The following is a 6,284-nucleotide window of genomic DNA, read 5'->3' as shown; positions in this document are numbered from 1 at the left end:
CAATCAATCAATCAATCGTCCACCACACCATAACACCTTTTTTCCTCTTCTTCAACTCCAAAACCTAAAATCAAAGAAACACACTCTAAAAATTTTGAAAATAAAAAGAGATAGAGAGATAGAAAATTGAAATAAATAAAGTGTACCTCTCAGTGGTCTAAAGAGCAAAGACTATTGTGATTGGTGGCATTGAATTTGCAGAGCTAAAATGGGAAATCCTGGACACAACTGAACTCCACTCTATCACGAAGAAGACGATGAAGCCAAATTAAAATAAAATCCTAAAGGTGGAGAGTCGGTGTGTGAAGAAAAGAAGTGGCTTTTATTTGGGTAAAAAATGGTTCTAGAAGAGTGTGGGAGGTGACCACAGTAGTAGATATTTTGAGAGGTTTGGACAAAAATGCCTTTGGTCGTCCCCTTGGTCATGTTTCTATATAGTAGACTAGATAGCTGTGTCCGAGCAAGGCACGGGCATTTTAACAGCATTAAAGTGCAAAAGAGATGCAACTTTGGGAAAGATTATTTCTTACTTGTCGTAATTGTTTAGTATAGAAGTAAAAGAAAAGAAATGCAATCTTAAAAGAACTTTTCGTACATAAAGAAAAAAGATATTGCAATCGTACGCACCTTGTTGAAGACATCTGAACCCATGAAAAAAGTTGCTGGAGTAGGATGAGGATATGATGCCATGCTTCTATTTGTCATTGGTCTTAATGTATCCCTTGTTAAAAGTTATTACGAAAGCCTCCCTCAATTGAAGAGCAACCTTGAGAAAAGAAATGCCTAAGACAACCACTAGTCCATCACAGATATAAGCTGGTGAAATTTGAGATTACATATGGGCGAAACATGAAGGAAAATAAGAAAGCAAAAAAATATCCCTAATAGAGATCACCATTACGATCTAAATAGTAAATAGGGAAAAAACCTCTAAAAATAAGTAGATTTATTGAAGGTCAGTTGCGTTAAGAGTGTGAAAAATTAAATATACACTCTTAATAGGTAACGTTAGCCTATATACATAACATAATTTTTTGATAAAAACTGTGCATCTGATTACCTTTACAGAAACTGCCCTTGCACCACAGTGGTGGACACCCTTTAAGTACAAACTGGTTGAAGCCCTTGTAGATGAAAGAGATGGTTCGGTATTAGCTGCAGTTTTGGAGTGGGATCAAACAGCAGCCCTGGCTGATTTTATACCCATAAGACCAATTGGTGCACCAAAAATGGTATTAGCCATCAGAGGAACATTCTTTAAGAACCCCACAATAAGGAGAGATATCGAGGATGATCTACGTTACTTGGCGTGGGAAAGTCTTAAAGGGTCCTTCAGATTTGACAGAATCTTATCGGCTCTAAAATCGATCTTCTCAACCTGCAAGGGAGCAAAAATGTGTATCATAGGACACTCATTAGGAGCTGGTTTTGCTCTGTAGGTACACAAGGCATTAGCTGCTAAAAGAACTCATGTAGAAGCACGTCCTTTCAATCCACCATCTATTTCATTGGCCATGAGTTTGAGAATCTTGAGCGGAAAAGCTGGATTTGTGTGGAAAAGATTCAAATCAATGCTTCGTTCTAACTCAGAGTATCAAAGCAGGAGTGTCGTTGAGGGTGCAGCTGAAGCTACAGAATGAAGAATCACTTCAGAGCTCAAGCAAATGTTGCCTATGCCTCATTTGTATGTTAACAGAAGTGACTACGTCTGTTGCTACTACAATCAACCAGTTGGTGTACAAAACAGTAGTTTCAGTTGTATTAAGGAGAAAGAAGCAAAACCTGGTGGAAATGGGCTAACCGGTATAAAACTTTTTGTGGTGTCAAAAGGGAAGCAGAGGTTTCTTGAGGCACATAGGCTAAAACAATGGTGGTCTGATGAATTGGAGCTCCAAATGGCTCTCAATAACAGTATGCTGATAAGCAGGCAGCTCAATTCCTTGCACACCATTCAAGATCCAAAACAACCTCAAGGCTATAGTCTTTAAAAGAAAATTTCTGCCATTTGGCACTTTAATCCTTCAAATTAAAGTGGATAGAAAACAATTATGCATTTCTTCTTTTATGTTCAAGTGATACTGGCATATGTGCTTTAATTTGGGGTGGTAAAGATTGAAATACAAAGATTGTAAGACTAGAGATTCTGTATTTGACTTATGAATGAATTGATTAACTTCCTATATATAAACATTTGACTTGTTTAAACCACATTTGCCATCTTGCAGAAATATTTGGGGAAAGATGAAACGAATTAGAAAAACTTTAAAATGTATATCGTGTTTTTGTTGCTTCTAACCACATAAAACAAAATATATCCATGTTCTCATAGAACAATAAACAGATGATAGTTAAAGGATGTGTGTGTTCAAGAAACATGCTCATATATGGCTAAAATTTTCCATCAATCCACAGCTAAATATTCTCTAACACCAGCTTCAGTTAAATCAATGAAAAATGCAGTCTGGTGGTTTATCATGAAGGATGTGCTCCAAGCTTCTTCAATACCAAATAAAAATATTGAAAAGACGCTGGAAATGCTAATTAGCAATACATTAGAACAATTTCCAGCAAAAATGGTCAACCTCAATTGGGAAATGAAACAAACAACTTTTAGCTGCCCCATGAAACTTGAAATTTCTATAATAATTTTGAGAAATCCATTAAAAACTTATTGCTAAGTACCTTTCTTACAGATTAGAATCATACGTACTGAATGACACCAATTCGATTTTCAATATGTCCAAGCAACATTTTCTAACACACTTTCTTATTAGCTACATCAACTAATTTGGTAGCTTCATGGATGTCATTATTTTCAATTAGAACAAACAAAATCAACAGACACTTCATCTATGGCCTACGATGAGTTGACTTCTTGACATTTGGAGGGCATGATGGCAGAACCATTACTAAGTAGCTTTCGAAAATAACCTATCTACCTCCATGAAAAAGGGTTAAGATTTGTGTTCAGTCTACCTGCATAATCCACTTTTGAAATTATATCGAGTAACTTATTATTGTTGGGAGGATAAGCAAAGCTATAGGTTGTATAAAAAGGGCTCACAACAGTTCTTACAACATGGGAAATATTTCCAGAAGGAAATATATACCAACAAGCTATTTTAAAATGAGTAAATATATAATTACACCACTGATTTTGTTCGAAATTTTCAAAAAGACATCTAAACTTTAACTTCGACTTATTACCCCAGAAATCTTTTTTATTTCGTTACAAATACACCATTTTAACCCTCTACGTGTATACACGCTCCACAAGCACGTGAAAAGACAAAAATTGACTTTTTTGACCAATTAGAAGCTGCCACGTGTAAATAATTTAATATATAATTTATATATTTTTTTAAAAATTAATATTTATTTATTTTTTAAAATTATTTCATAACCCTCCCCCCAATCACCCAACCCCACTCATCCACCATTGTCTTCTTCCCCAACTTTTTCTTCATCACCATAACTCAACAACAACAACATCATTTACAACAACAACAACAACATAATTTTAAAAAGGAAATATGATGTACAATCTCCATTTTAATGGAGCTTAATGTGACGCCCCGCGTCACTACCCATTAAATTCATCCTGTTTTGGGCACAATTTCGAGCGTTTTGGGTACATTTCGGATCCCGACGGGGCTCCCACAACATCTCGTGACAAGGCCAACGTGGGGGCATCTTTGGGAGGTCAAAATACAAGCTCGGGTCAACATGTATGGGGCTTTGGAGCCTTGACCAGCTGGGCAGAAACTGCACAACAAAAACAGCTTACTAGACAAGGGCCTTTCCACTAGTTCATGGATTGCATGCCCAAATGTAGTAATGTTGACTAGCATTTATTGTATCCCTTGACTAAGGGACATTATATATACCTTGTAAGGCCCTCTTGGGCAGATCATCATACTTGTTTTACTCAAGAAATATAATCAGAAAATTGGCTCTTCGAGCCTCCCAAATTGAGTGTCTTCCTTGCTATTTTCCTTTCGAGTTTGTATAAGTGTTCAAAGGTTCTTGGGGACGAATTTAGAGCGGGTTTAGGACTGAATTTAGCATCGATATCGAGAGTGTTAAGCTGTCCGCACGCGGCTAAAATTAGGCCCGTGACAAAGTGGTATCAGAGCAGCACTTTGAACATGGCATACGACAGCGACGAGGAGGTTCACGGCGGAGACAACTTGGGCAAAACCAAGACCCGAAAACGTGACAAGAGTAGGAACAAGGATGAGGCCCAACTTTCGGTTAGTGAGGCTGTCACTAACGTGGAAGATGGCGAAGGTTCAGCATCCGGCTCTCTCGATGAGAGAATCGTTAGCACGGAGGCTGGCTTAGCGGTTTTGGGCCATCGCTTCAAGACCCTTGAGTCCAATGTTGGTACCCTTAAGGCTGCTGTTCTTGAAGGGCTGGACGAAGTCAAAGCTGACTTGTCCGAGCAAAATAAAGAGCACAAGGAAGGGCTGACCAGCTTGGAACTCAAGCTCATGGAAGCATTATCAGCGCTACACAAGGAGTTTGGGGCAAAACTGTCTGAGGTGATGTTAGGGCAGTCCGCTTTGCAGGAGGAAGTTGCTGATTTGAAGCAACAACTGGAAGCAGCCCGTGTTGGTGGAAATCATGGTTCCGTCGTTTACCATGATGCTCGTATTGAGGCTCCTAAACCCAACATGTTTAAGGGTGATAGGAACGCTCAAGACGTAGAAAATTTCATATGGCAATTGGAGTCATATTTTGAGCATGTCAAGATTGTTGATGGGGCAGCAAGGATCCAAATTGCAACCATGTACTTCAGTGGCGTCGCAATGTTGTGGTGGCGTAGGAAGAAAGTAGATATGGAGAGGGGTCTTTGCACCATAACTGATTGGGATCAGTTTAAGAATGAGTTGAAGGAGCAATTATACCCTCAAAACGTTGTAGATGAAGCTCAACGGAAGTTGAGGGAACTTAAACAAACTTCTTCCATTCATAACTACGTGAGGGAGTTTACGAAACTCTCACTTCTTGTGACGAGTTTCAGCAGCGAGGATTTGCTATTCTTCTTTCTTGATGGCCTCCAAAATTGGGCCAAACAAGAGTTGAGGAGGCGCAACGTCAAGACCATGGATGAAGCCATCAAAGTGGCGGAATCCTTGACTGATTTTCATGCCAATTATGCCAAGACGAAGGATAGTCGGAACAAGCCCATTGCTGCCAAGGGAGATCGTGGGGACAAAGGCAAAGACAAGTTTGTTCCCAACAAAAATCGTGAGTTCAAAGGCGAACGCAACCAGCCATCGTCATTCCACAAGAACTACGAGGAGCAGAAGAAAGGTGTAGCTAACCGCGATAGCGGCTGCTATCTTTGCGAGGATACATCTCACTTTGCGAGATCTTGTCCTTCGTTGAGTAAGTTGGGAGCGATGGTTGCAGCAACACGGAGGGATCAAGCTAGTGCGCAAGCCAGAAGTTCCGGGGAGCAAGAAGCACAAGCTGCCAATTCGGAGAAAGGAAAGGGATATGCCGTTGGTTTGTTCAACCACATGGCTTTGTTCAACCACATGACGCTCGCTTCCCTTGCTGCAAAGAAGCATAGCGTTAGAGCTCGAGAGTCATTATTTGTTGATAGAGAGGTGAATGGCCGTGCAGTCCGTATTATGGTGGACACCGGAGCAACGCATAACTTCGTTACGGAAGAAAAGGCTAAAGAACTTGGCCTTGCATTCGTGACCAGTGATTCCATGTTAAAAACTGTCAACTGCCTCCCTACCAATGTCAATGGCCTCGCTCCTCGGGTGAGTCTCACCTTGGGAGGTTGGAAGAGAGAAACGGATTTTTCGATTGTTTCGATGGATGTCTTTGACATTGTATTGGGGCTGGATTTTTGGTATGAGATTAACGCATTTATTTCGCCAAGTCTCAACCAACTAGCCATTTGCGATGAGGGTGGTTCTTGCATTGTTCCACTTATTCGTGTCGCTCAAAGTGGCACACGTTTGTCGGCAATGCAGCTTGTTAAAGGTTTCAAGAAAGGAGAACCAACCTTTCTTGCGACATTGATGGAGATCGGTGGCTGCCAAGAAACTAAATTAGTGCCCTCATGTGTCCAACGTGTTCTTGAAGAGAACAAAGATGTAATGCCGGAGGAGCTGCCTAAACGGTTACCTCCACGAAGGAAAGTTGATCACGAGATCGAGATGGTACCCGGGGCAAAGCCACCAGCTATGACCCCGTATCGGATGTCGCCTCCGGAGCTCGAGGAACTTAGAAAACAACTCAAAGAGCTGCTGGAATCTGGC

General features: G+C 40.5%; 1 pseudogene; it reads left to right on the top strand.

The window, feature by feature from the left end:
- Positions 1 to 1,028: 1,028 nt before the first annotated feature.
- On the top strand, positions 1,029 to 1,988 carry LOC124895357 (annotated as a pseudogene).
- Positions 1,989 to 6,284: the final 4,296 nt, after the last annotated feature.

The sequence above is a fragment of the Capsicum annuum genome, unplaced genomic scaffold (assembly GCF_002878395.1).
Source record: "Capsicum annuum cultivar UCD-10X-F1 unplaced genomic scaffold, UCD10Xv1.1 ctg81549, whole genome shotgun sequence".
NCBI classification, from domain to species: Eukaryota; Viridiplantae; Streptophyta; class Magnoliopsida; order Solanales; family Solanaceae; genus Capsicum; species Capsicum annuum.
Note: the sequence above shows the minus strand (reverse complement) of the source record. Positions and strands in the feature narration are given on the sequence as shown.